Below are 12107 nucleotides of genomic sequence, written 5' to 3'. Positions count from 1 at the left end.
CATATATAAGACATTCATTTCAGGTTTAAGGTATATTTCAGGTTAGCACTGTCTTTTTTTTTTTTTATGTTTCATTCATGAGTTGGTGCCCATTGCAATAACTGGTTGTGTTTGGTTGAGGTATCTATAGTGTGTCCTGCCAGCACAACATATGTAATACACTAATGGACCATTTATGGAGGCATTTATGACACACATAGAAAGAAATCGTCAGTGATCTGTCTAACTCACGCTGTGGAGTTGACCAGCTGCCGTAGACACCATTGTCCCAGTGATTGGTCTAACCCACATTCTGGAGTTGACCAGCTGCCATAAACGATAAAAAGCCAATATTTGTACACAAGGAGAAAGAGAATGTTTGCCAGCAGCCTTTAAAATATAATTACAAAAAATTACCACACTTTGGACAAAATATGTAAGCTCACGTGTCACGTCAATTGTGCATGAGTCCTACACTGTTTGTGAGCATTATAAGTTTTCAGTGCATTTAAAATCAAGTCCCCCAGCAACCAATGTGACCGAGTAGTAAGACCAACAGTGCACTTACCCTTAGCTCAGGAGCTCTAGTGCTCCATCTGGGTATACTTCTAACCAGAGGTGTATTTACCATTTACTTGACCCTCAGATTCCTATATGGTAAAAAAAAAAGTTCAGAAAAAAACCCCACTTCCCCTGCTGCCCCATATTTTCCTATAAAATCTGGCAACAGTTGTGAGGGGTCCCTCTAGCAGTGTGAATCAGAAGTGACATCACATGCATGCACATTGCGCCATGATGTTACATTCACCTACGTCATGCAGGTGGGCTGACTACGTTAAGGGGCCTATGCCGTGTAAAACACTGGAGAAAAATATCACTGATGATGTTGCCCATAGCAAGCAATCAGCAATTCGATTTTAACAGTCACCTACAACAGGAACAGGGAAAAAAAAGCAAATATCTGATTGGTTGCTTTGGGCAACATCACCGGGGATGTTTTTCTGCAGTGTTTTACACAGCACAGCACTATTACAGGCAATGGAAGACATGTAGTTAAACACTTAGAAGAGAATAAACTGGAGGTCCACATGATATTTCTGATGAACCAATGAAACTCACAGTCACTAACATGACTTCTCAAGTTCTGAGTTGTTCATACAATTCCCAATAACATCATCAAACACAGCATCCTCGTATTCTTCCTTCAGGCATCTAGCAACAGAACCTTCCTAATCCTTTTCCCTATACACTGGTTCCCTTACTGGCGAGGTACCACTGGGGTACTGTCTACTTCTTTCCTCCTTACCAGAGCCTCAGCTGCTCAGTTGGCCTAACCATATCTCTCCCCACCATCCCATGAGTTACACAGATCTGACCTACCCAGGGTGTCAGGTGGCAACACCTTGCAGGTTAACAGGGGCAACAAAATGCCACTCATGATAACTCTGAGAGGCAAAATTCTGTTTCTTTTAAAGCACCCCCTTATCACCATTGTGCATTGCCAGAAAAGAGCTTAGCACCTTGTAACTAATTAAGGCAAAATGACACCTTTGAACTGAAGATGGAAATTCGCTGTTGTACATTTATAGGACAAGGAAAGGGCAATCAATATTTTTTTTCCAAACAACAAACCTATTTAAAAAGCAACTGGTAGAGTGTCTTAAATACCTTAAATCACTGCATATAGACGCTGTAGCACGCAAATCATGCTGACTTTTTTAACAGAATTTACCCATAGTGCCATGGTCTTGATCAAGATGAGCAGGAAGCCAGAACACGTGCATAATGCAGTCTCTTTCAAACACCTACGCCACCCAAAGAATGAAGATAGCTGCACTCACGAGCTGTAATGTAAGTTTGCATATTAGAGTGGCACATGAGCAGTTTGCCAAATTGATGGCGTACTTTAAAAAAAAAATGGCCATGGTTACTACATTCGGAAGATCACAGCTACCAAAGGAAGCACTTTACAGGGGAGAAAGTTTAGCGATTAAGTGGGCAAATTTACTTATCTTCGAAGTTGCGCCAGTGTTGGCTTTGCCACACTTCGCCAGGCGAAGTTTCGCCAGGACAACGCTAATTCACTAAAATCCAAAGTTGCGCTCAGAGAGGCGAAAGGTAGCGAAGTTGCGCCACCAATAATTCGTCAAGAAAAGTGAAGTTACGCTAGGGATGCCTAATTTGCATACAGTGCCAAGTTAAAGTATAATGGACATATATGTAGCAGCAAATACATTACAATACACAAGTCTGGGAAAGCTTCATAAAATAAAATAGAGGTGTTATTTTGCCCTACACATGTGCCCACTGTACAGTTTAGGTGCCATATGTTAGGAAATGTAGGGGGGAAGGAGGGTACCCAGAAAAAAATGTACGATGTTTTTCAGCCTATCACCCTTAAAAAAGTAAAAGACGCCAGCGTTTTTTGGGACTTAGAAAAAATTTAAACTTTTTTTGAAGCAAGCCCTATCTACTCTATTGCACTTTGCCTGGTCTGAGGTGGCGAAGGCAAGTCTGGCACAAGAGGCAACGTTCAGAAAAAAGACGCAAGTATGTGAATTAGCGTAGTCACGTCCCTTCGCCATAGCACAACTTCGCCTGGCCTAAGGGTGTGAAGTATCACTAGAGTATGTCCACTTCACTAGCGAATTTACGCCAGCACCCATTAGTAAATCGGTGAAGTAACAAAATGACATCACACTGGTGAATTTGCGCTACCGTTAGCCGCTTCACACTTTAGTGAATTTGTCCCAAGGAGTGCTAAAGGGAAGGTTGTTATGTGGAACTTGTCAAAAAATGGCTTTCCATGTTCTTTAAGTCACTTCAGAATTTGATTCAAAAACCAGATGTTCCAATAATTTAAGCAGTAACAAAGTGGTATACCTTCAAATAACGCTTACCACTTTCAGATATGAAACCATAATCAAGCAAAGGCCTAAAGTAAAAGATTTGTTTCTCATAAATAGAAAAGCAGCACGATGACGTTTCCAGTGCATATTAGGACACGTGTGGGTGTATCTTCGAATATTCATCATCCCAGGAGTCTCATGTACTGGATGTGACACAGGGCAAGTACTGTGTTTGTTCAGCACTATAATCCCCATCTGTGGAAATACTGGATTGAGAGCAAATGAAAGTTTACTGAGGGAGGGTAAACTTCTTATACCCACACAGTTCCTTTGAATAGAGCTACTCATAAGACCAGAAACATCCATTTTGCTTCTACTGCTGTTTTCTCTAGATGTACATCCATCAGGGGCACAAACCAGGCATTTATAAAGAGTACTTGGGGATGCTGGGCTTTACGTGTATGCAGAATTCATTTAGCGTTGCCATCATTTTTATTGCTTTCAGAGCACAGTTTTCTCCCTTTTTATAAACTTGCGCGAAGAAAGTGAATTTAAAGCTTGGCCATGATTAAGTAGCTATATACTGAAGAATTATGTTGAAGTAAACTCTCAACTTATAAGGGAATAGCCTGGTGTTATTATGAAACCCAAAATCTGAAAACCTCGTTCTATGATGTTTTATTTGCAGTCTCGCTGTGACCTTAACGCAAGCTGCTTTCAAGAATGTGATTAGCAAAATAATGAACGCCATCTGCTTTTAATCTTTTCCTTCCTGTTTCCTTAGCCCTTCAGACTTCTGATATTAATGGAAACAGATTAGAATTCTGGAACGGGTGATTCTGGAAAATAATTATTTGATATTTACTAGGTGAACAGTGAAACTGCACAGGCAATTGTACATACTGCTGTTTGACAGGTGCAATTTCTCTTCTCTTCGTGTTGCCTGCTTTACTCCTGAAAAGCAATCTTCTTGGTGGCATTTCTTCGGCTTCAGAAAAAATATTATTGTTACAGACAAAAAGTGTGGTATTAGTTGCAATTATTATGCAGATGCAGAGAGAAGGGAAGAAACCACAATTAAGCTCTTCAGGGCAGGGCCCTCTTTACTTCTTGTATCGGTTATTGGCTGTTTTTGCATGTAAACCTGCATGTCTTATGTATACACATATTTATTGTACAGTGCTGCAAAATATACTGGCACTTAAATATGCGGTATATTACCACACTTGCAGTTGCAATCTTTCATTGTGCACAGATCATAGTTGGCTTAAATAGTCTAGAAACCGTTTCACTAGTGATCTTAGACAAAGCAAAATGTAAATATAATGTGAATAAAACTAAAATATGTAAATAATGGAAAATCTGTTCATTTGTTGAAGTCACCCAAATGTACAGACCTATTAAGACAGGGCCTCACTCAGTGGGATATTACAACCTTCCTAGTCCATCACTAGCTGAGAGATGACCATGTATGAGTTGAGGAGGGTGTTATTTTGACTCCTTAAATAATACACTGACAACTTGATCATAAGTTGGAGCTGAGTTGGAAGCCAGCATCAGCCTGTGCATATAAAGCTTTTTATAGTTAAATGTGAACATTGCCCTGCTACAGTAACACACCATAATTAGTTCATTTCTATTGCAAGTTCAAATAATAAAAGCAGATATCTGATTATTAGCTGCAAGTTAATGAGCTGGCAATAATTCTACCTATGTCACCAGATAAAGTCCATAGTGATATTGCTTAACAGGTCTTAAAGTGGCAGTGTGAATCCTCATCTCCTTTATGACACAGAGTTATGTTGTTAAAAAATTAAGAACCTCATTTGCTTCCCTGTGACTTCACCCCTTTGTTTGAGTGATGTTAGGAAAAAAAATAAAATTGGTCCCATTGATACAAATGTCTTGATATTGGTTGGACTGAAGCCAAAATAAGGTTTACCCCATTATCAGGTAGAGCAGGGGTCCCCAACCATTTTTACTCGTGGGCCACATTTAAATGTAAAAAGAGTTGGAGAGCAAGACAAGCATGAGAAAGTCCATGGGAATGTCAAATATGGGCTGTGATTGGCTGTTGGTAGCCCCTATGTGGACTGGTAGCCTACATGAGGCTCTGTTTGGCAGTACACCTGGTTTTTATGAAACCAAAATTTGCCTCTAAGTCAGGAATTCACAAATAAGCTTTGAGGCCACTGGGAGCAACATCCAAGAGGTTCGTGAGCAACATGTTGCTCGCGAGCTACTGGTTGGGGACCACTGAGGTAGAGGATAAACGTGAGTTTCTAGGAGAAACTGGAGAACCTATACCTCATTGACTTATAAAGTAGGAGACCAAAATACAGACAAGAAGTGGTTTTAATATTTTGGGTGGTCCTAAACCTAAATATAGCAAGAGGTTTTTTATTTTACTCCTCTTCTGCACCTGGGCTGACACAATATTTCCGCGTGCAGGCAAGACAGTAAGTTAATGCCAGCATAGGGGCTGCTTCTTGGCCTCTGTATTTCAGTAGGCCGATTTTCAGCCCCTTATGGCATTAGCTATAGGCTGCGGGGGGTGGTGAAAGGGAGGGGGTGTGATATCACTCCAACTTGCAGCACAGCAGTAAAAAGTGTCTGAAGTTTACCAGAGCACAAGTCGCAGAGCTGGGGCACTTTGGAAACTAAGAACATGTCTAGCCCCACATCAACTTTCAAAATTAAATATAAAAAAATCTGTTTGCTCTTTTGAGAAACGGCTTTCAATACAGCTTTCGATACTGCTGAAGAAGTTCTAAAGTCTGCCACTTTAAAAGTCACTGAAAATGCTTTCTTAAAATTCTTATCTTGACACCTAAGTAAAAGTTTTACTGGCACAAGAATATTTTATTTTCTCAGTGCCAGGACATGGGAAAAAGAGTGAGAACTTTTTTTTTTTACAAATCTGCCCCATAATCACACTGTGATAAAATACAAGGAAGCGAGAACTTTATCAGTGCAATAAATCGACCAGCTTTCCTGCCAAAAGTGTTAGTATTGTGTGAGCAAGTTGAGCCTAGGTATTCATCTTAAGGTACATGGATATGATGTTCCATAAAGGGAGATACAGATAAGAGTCTTTATTATAAATACGCTCCCTATGTGTAGCACAGCTTTTTTTCTTTAGTGGAAGCATTTTCCAAAGCGGCCTTCTTCAAGGAGGGAAGTACACTGAGTACAGGATGTTGCCCATAGTTTATTGTCCAATTGGCATCATTCACCATGATTATTTTTTCCTTTTTTCCTTATTCCACACATAACCTTTGTACATAGAGGGTTACACCTATATTTTTTTTTGCTGTATTTTTAATATGTCTTCCACATTCAGTTGCCTGTGATTTAGCCTTTGTTGTTAGGAGCATCATGTTTATTTATTGAGAATTTTTTCCTGTTTTTTGTGCAATAGAGATATTTTTGCGAAAGATATTATTTAGTCTAGAGTCGACAAATTAGGCATTATTCCAGAATGCCTAATAAATTAATGTAATAATAAAAGGGATGAAGGGTTCTTTCTGATTTACCAACTTTGGGAGCTCATTTACTAACAGTGGGCAAATATGTTGGACAGTAACCCCTATCAACCAATAAGTGATTGATTAGCCAACTGTAGAACGAATGCTGAAAACAAACATTTAATTGGATGCCATGTTACTGCACTTGGGCTATTTTTGCCATTGTCAGCATATAAATACCCTGTATCCTGCTAAAATTCAGAAACTGTAGCTTAAAACAGTGATGCAGTAAATCTAGAATTTGGTTGGAATATGACTGAATCCCAACAAACCATAACAAAATAAATCCAACTATGGATTTGACACATTCCTAGCTTAAATTGCGTATGTTAAGGTAGTAATATTGTTAGATTTTCTTTTTTTTGTTAGAGAAATATTTTTATACAAACATAAATGTATATAGTGAATAATGCAACATCTGTTATAAAATGTAAGTGTATAACAAGTAACTGAGGACTTCCACTACCATATAAGGCTAAGAATTTATTAGGAGATGTGAAAGTCCATGTTGCCTTCATATAGTTGTAAGAAAGAGTTTGTGAACCCTTTGGTATTACCTGGAATTCTGCATTAATTACTCATAAAACGTGTTCTGGTCTTCAACTCAGTAGACAATAATAGACAAAAACAATCTTCTTCTTGTCAGTACTAAGCTCTTTGTTTAAACATTCACATTCCAGGCAGGAAAGTATGTGAACCCTTGTATTTGGTAACCTGTAGAACCTACTTTAGCATCAATATCCTCCACCAAAGCTACTGCTCAGACTTGTACAACACTGGAGGAATTTGAAATAATTACAAAACCTTACACAACTGTTACAGTTTATTGCTATTTCTAGGATTTGCTTAAATAGTTCTCTTAGAGTCAGTCCACAGCATCTCACTTAGGGTAAGGCCTGTTTTTTTTTATCTTTGCTATTGCATTGTCTTGTTGCATCTCCCAACCATTGCTATATTTTCGACAATTGTCATTTTTCCATGGCATGTGATATAACATGTGCTTGTCAACTGCCATCCACCAGTTTTGTTTTTGTGTGGCAGAGTGGGGGCAGGGGGCACTTTGCTAGTGCAGAGAGACAAGCCAAAATTCTGATATTGGCTTTTGCAGTTCCCAGGAGTATCTTTTTGCTGCCCCTGGTACCTTGCTGGTTGCTGCCATCTGTGGGGAGTTTCTCAAATCTCAACTCGTTTTATGCCAGCAGTAATCCAGCCACCCACCTCAGTATTTATTGGTATGTACAGGACTGGTCTATGCCTGCCAATAGTGTGCTCTACATCTCACCCCAGTTTTTTTATCCAGCACGAGGTGCAGACCACAGCTAGAACCCTGCATGAGAAAATTTTTTGCCTTGGGCCCATGCAAATGACTACTGTATATTTCCCAATAACATCTAAGAACCAAAGATTGTCAGGAGTTCTGTGAGTTACAGTATCACAAGAAAATGTTGGCTGAATATTCTTGAAATTAAACATATCTTGAAATTAAACATATAAAAGACAGTCCATTACATAATATCTATAATAATAATCCTATCAAAATGGTTAGCGCTGTCTAAGTGCAGGTTCCTGGTATGAAGCCATAAGGAATGAAGCCATAAGGGATGTATGTGGCCCCCAGTCTAATTGCTCTGTAGATCCATTTGAATGACATCATCATTTCATATAATTCAACCCCTGAATATCTGACTTACTTGATATTTGGCCCAGACTGTGGAAAAAGGTGGGGAACATTTCAAGGTATTATGTCACATTGGCACATAAAGTCTCCCAGCCAGACATTACTTGGACCAAATGGATTCAGAAATGTATTGCTTTAGAAAGTTGTTTATTTTACCTTTATGAGCCAAAGGATGAACCAGTGTATTGTATAGTTGTCTGGTCTGTATCATCCTGGGCAGAATTCTTTCTCTTTTGAGCAGATGACACACATCAAATTAATTAACCCATGATGGGTTATGTCATAATTTGTAATGTTAAATGAAGGAACTTTCACAAACCATTTGTAGGCTCTAGGCGAAAATGTTACATATACAGCTATAGGACCTGTTATCAAGAATGATAGAGACCTGGGGTTTTCCAGATAATCAATATTTCCATAATTTGGATCTTGATACCTTTATTCTACTCAGCTGCGTTTCTCTATGAAGAGTCGCCTGAGGCGGCTTCTGCAATGCCTCCTCCCAGCGCTTACCTTTTCTGTGCCGGAGGGGGGCACAACGCTAATGCGGAGAGTGCAATTGCACTCTCTATCACTAGAAGAGCTGAATATCCGGTTTAAAAAAAAAAGGAAATTCAGCTCATAAAGTTACTAGGAACAGCTTTTTTGCCACCCCTGGTAATTAGATTATTGGTTCCGCCTGATGGCCTTTCCATAATTCGGAGCTTTCTAGATAACGGTTTATGGATACCTGTAATATGGGCTAATGTACCCCCTATACTTAATAATAAGCATATTAGAATTTTCTAAAGTGACTGAATATTCTAGTTATACCAAGTATCGCTCCTTTTTTGTAAAAATGCCTGAAATAAGTCCATAATTACTATTTTGCAATAAAAACAAGTTATAAAAATAAGATGTTATGCAGGGTATAAAATGAAAATAAGCAAGACTGTAGAAGTGTGGCTTATCTAAACTTTTATCTGAACTTTTGAATGTAGCATGTCCATGTTACAGAACAAAAAGCTGCACATATCAAGTATTGTTTTCTGAATCCATAACAGTAAAATGTCTCTTTAATACCAAAAGTGTATGCCTAGAAAAAAATGATGCATTTTTATCCCATTAGTTGATTCGACATTGGAAGCCTTGCGATGCCGACTTGAAAGACATTCCTCGGTCCTAGCACCAAAGATTTGTTGCCAAAGTAGGAGGTGGATGGTGATCATTTTTCAACAAATTCAGATGAATGACACATCCCAAGGGATACGAAATTCTTTCCCAGGAATGTGCTCTACTTTAAACCATCTTGCCAACGTAGAATAGTATTTTCACTTCTCCTTATTTAATAGCCTTTGCATTTAACCGAAATTGATAGCAGTAACTGAATACTCTGCACAAAAGCTGCTTTTTTGGCTCAGAGATCAAACAATGTGCTGTCCGAGATCCACTGAAGCTCACCGGTATCCAGAGATTGGAATACTATAGATTTAGATGATGTGCTGAGAGGCACCAGCATTTAAACAGAGGTGTAAATTATGCCCCAGTTCTAGTAAACCATAGTAACTAATTAGCAGGTTGCTCTTGTTGATATACTGTAAATGTAAATGATTAGCAATTAAGCACAGGGCAAATGTCAATGTCATAACCCAATTAATGATTACTATGAGATGCTGCTAGATATTTTTCCATTGAGCATATTTTATATAAATTTTATGAACCTGCAGTGCCTCATCTGCCAGCAGAATAAAATAGCATTTCATATTTTATGCCAGTGTGTGGTGTATGTAATAAAACATAAAAACGTCACTACATTCTCTCAATTTTTGAATGTAATAAGACTCTAGTATTGATCATTGTTTTCTGTGCATGACCTTTATTACATACCCCTACTGGAGCAGGCTGCAGACACTGTTATTAGTTTCTTTACCTAGTGAGTGTAATATTCAGAAATGGGTATGCTGACACCCTCCAGATAGGGTTGCCACCTGGCCCGTGTTTTACCGGCCTGGCTGGTAAAAATTATGGTTGATCCCAATGTTATTAATTAACTGAACTGAAGTCTGTGTGGGAGAGTTGGGGAACTGCAGGTTGCCCATCACAAAATGGAATAAAGCAGTGCAATTAACAATGTACAAAATACTGTATATGATAAAACAGGATATAAGTGTTTCCCACAGAAGCATAGATCAGAAATGCCTTTTTCTGCTTCAGTCAACTATTTTATTTAATTAATCACTTAAATATTTAATCTTTTAGCTCCCCCTCCTGGCGGATGAAGTTTAAAATTGGTTAGGCCACAATAAATGATTAAAAAAGATTAGGGCAAACAGCCATGCCCTTAGCATTCCAAACACAATAAATAAATACAGGGGATCATTTGCTGTGGCTCCATAATAGTGCTTAACTAATTTTATTAGTGAGCAATAAGTCAAATCTAAGATTGGTCATTATGTTTTTAGCTTAATTTGTTGGATATATAGATTACAAGACAACTGCCAATGTAATATTTAATTTGTTTCAGTTTATTGCTTATATTTAATCTGAAAACATTATTGATGAAAGTATATGTACATGACCATAAGTCAGCTATGCATGTTTTAAGGTTCCCTTTAGTCCACATGTCTGAAAAATTAAAAGTCAGCCAGAGGTTACCATTTAGCTATTCAAGTAGTCACTAAGTGCCACCATAATAATGACCAATGAAAGCTTCCTGAGCAAGAACATTGTGCATGTCTTGGGAATGTTTATTATTGTTCTTGGTTGGTCAAATAAATATTAGACTCTCTGTCTCAAGCTTATCCATACGGTAAATCTTTGGCATCTTATGTGCTTTGTACAGCTTGAGATGGTTCCTATCATAAAATGGAACTTGCAGCATGAGCGTTTAAAGGGTGAAGGTGGATCATATGCTTGCTACTGTTATATAGTATCTTCATATTGCAATACTTTCCTTGGATACCTGTTATTGATTCATATGCCACTGTATGAGATATTGTAGGGGTTATCAAATCCTTGTTGATCATCCACTTAAAGGAGCAGTAACACCAAAAAATGAAAGGTTTGAAAGTAATGAAAATATCATGTACTGTTGCCCTGCATTGGTAAAGCTGATCTGTTTGTTACAGAGACACTACTATAGTTCATATAGTTCATTGCTGTGTGGCAATGGCGGATATTGAAAAAAGGCTATATGGCACAGGTAAAATAGTGGATAACAGATAACACCATTCTGTTCTACAGAGCTTATCTGCTATCTGCTGTGTAACCTGAGCCTTTTCTCCTTTGAATGGCTGCTCCCATTGCTACACAGCAGTTTATTTATATGAACTATAGTAGAGTTTCTGAAGCAAACACATCCGTTTTACCAGTGCACGGCAATAGTATATTATATTGTCATTCCTTTAAAACACTTTTTTTGGTGTTACTGTTCCTTTAAGGAGAAGCTTGAGGATGTAGATATGTGGAAAGCTAACTGTATATAACAGGTTACATATATAACACTGAGAACATGCATCTCTGGATGAAATTAGAGCAAAAGAGCTGCACAATTTATTATTTCAATGTCAAGAAAATGACCAATTGAACAAGGAGAAGAAATAAGGAGATGGATATCCCTAGTGGACAGTCATACTTTGTTGCCTGCAAAATCCTGTGGAATGGCCTTTTACTATTTGTCAGCGACAGTCTTTGGAAATCTTGAGATTTCACCAAATTGTCCCTTGAAGAAAGCTAAATACCTGACATTTGACAAACCTTAGAAGATAGCCAAAGTACTTAATAATGGGATAAATGCCCTGAACAAATAAAAGCCTTTATGATTACACACCTTTACACGTGTTTACATGGCAACATATAGCTGTACTCCCCTACTAACTAAATCTGCTGAAGCTAGGTGCAGGCTCCAGAGTGGGCACAAAGCAGGAGTAGATATGGGAAAACAAGGTAGGGCAGAAAAGCAGGAATATATAATAACAACAGTACACAGGTGCAAGACTGGTTAGCTATATGGAGCAAATGGATACAGATTCTAAGATATGCTAGTGGAACAGCAATTCAGAAGACCCAAGGGCACCAGAACAAGAAAGAAGTCCA

Source organism: Xenopus laevis, chromosome 8L (assembly GCF_017654675.1).
Source record: "Xenopus laevis strain J_2021 chromosome 8L, Xenopus_laevis_v10.1, whole genome shotgun sequence".
Classification (NCBI taxonomy): domain Eukaryota; kingdom Metazoa; phylum Chordata; class Amphibia; order Anura; family Pipidae; genus Xenopus; species Xenopus laevis.
The sequence above is the reverse complement of the archived record's forward strand: the minus strand, read 5'-3'. Positions refer to the sequence as shown.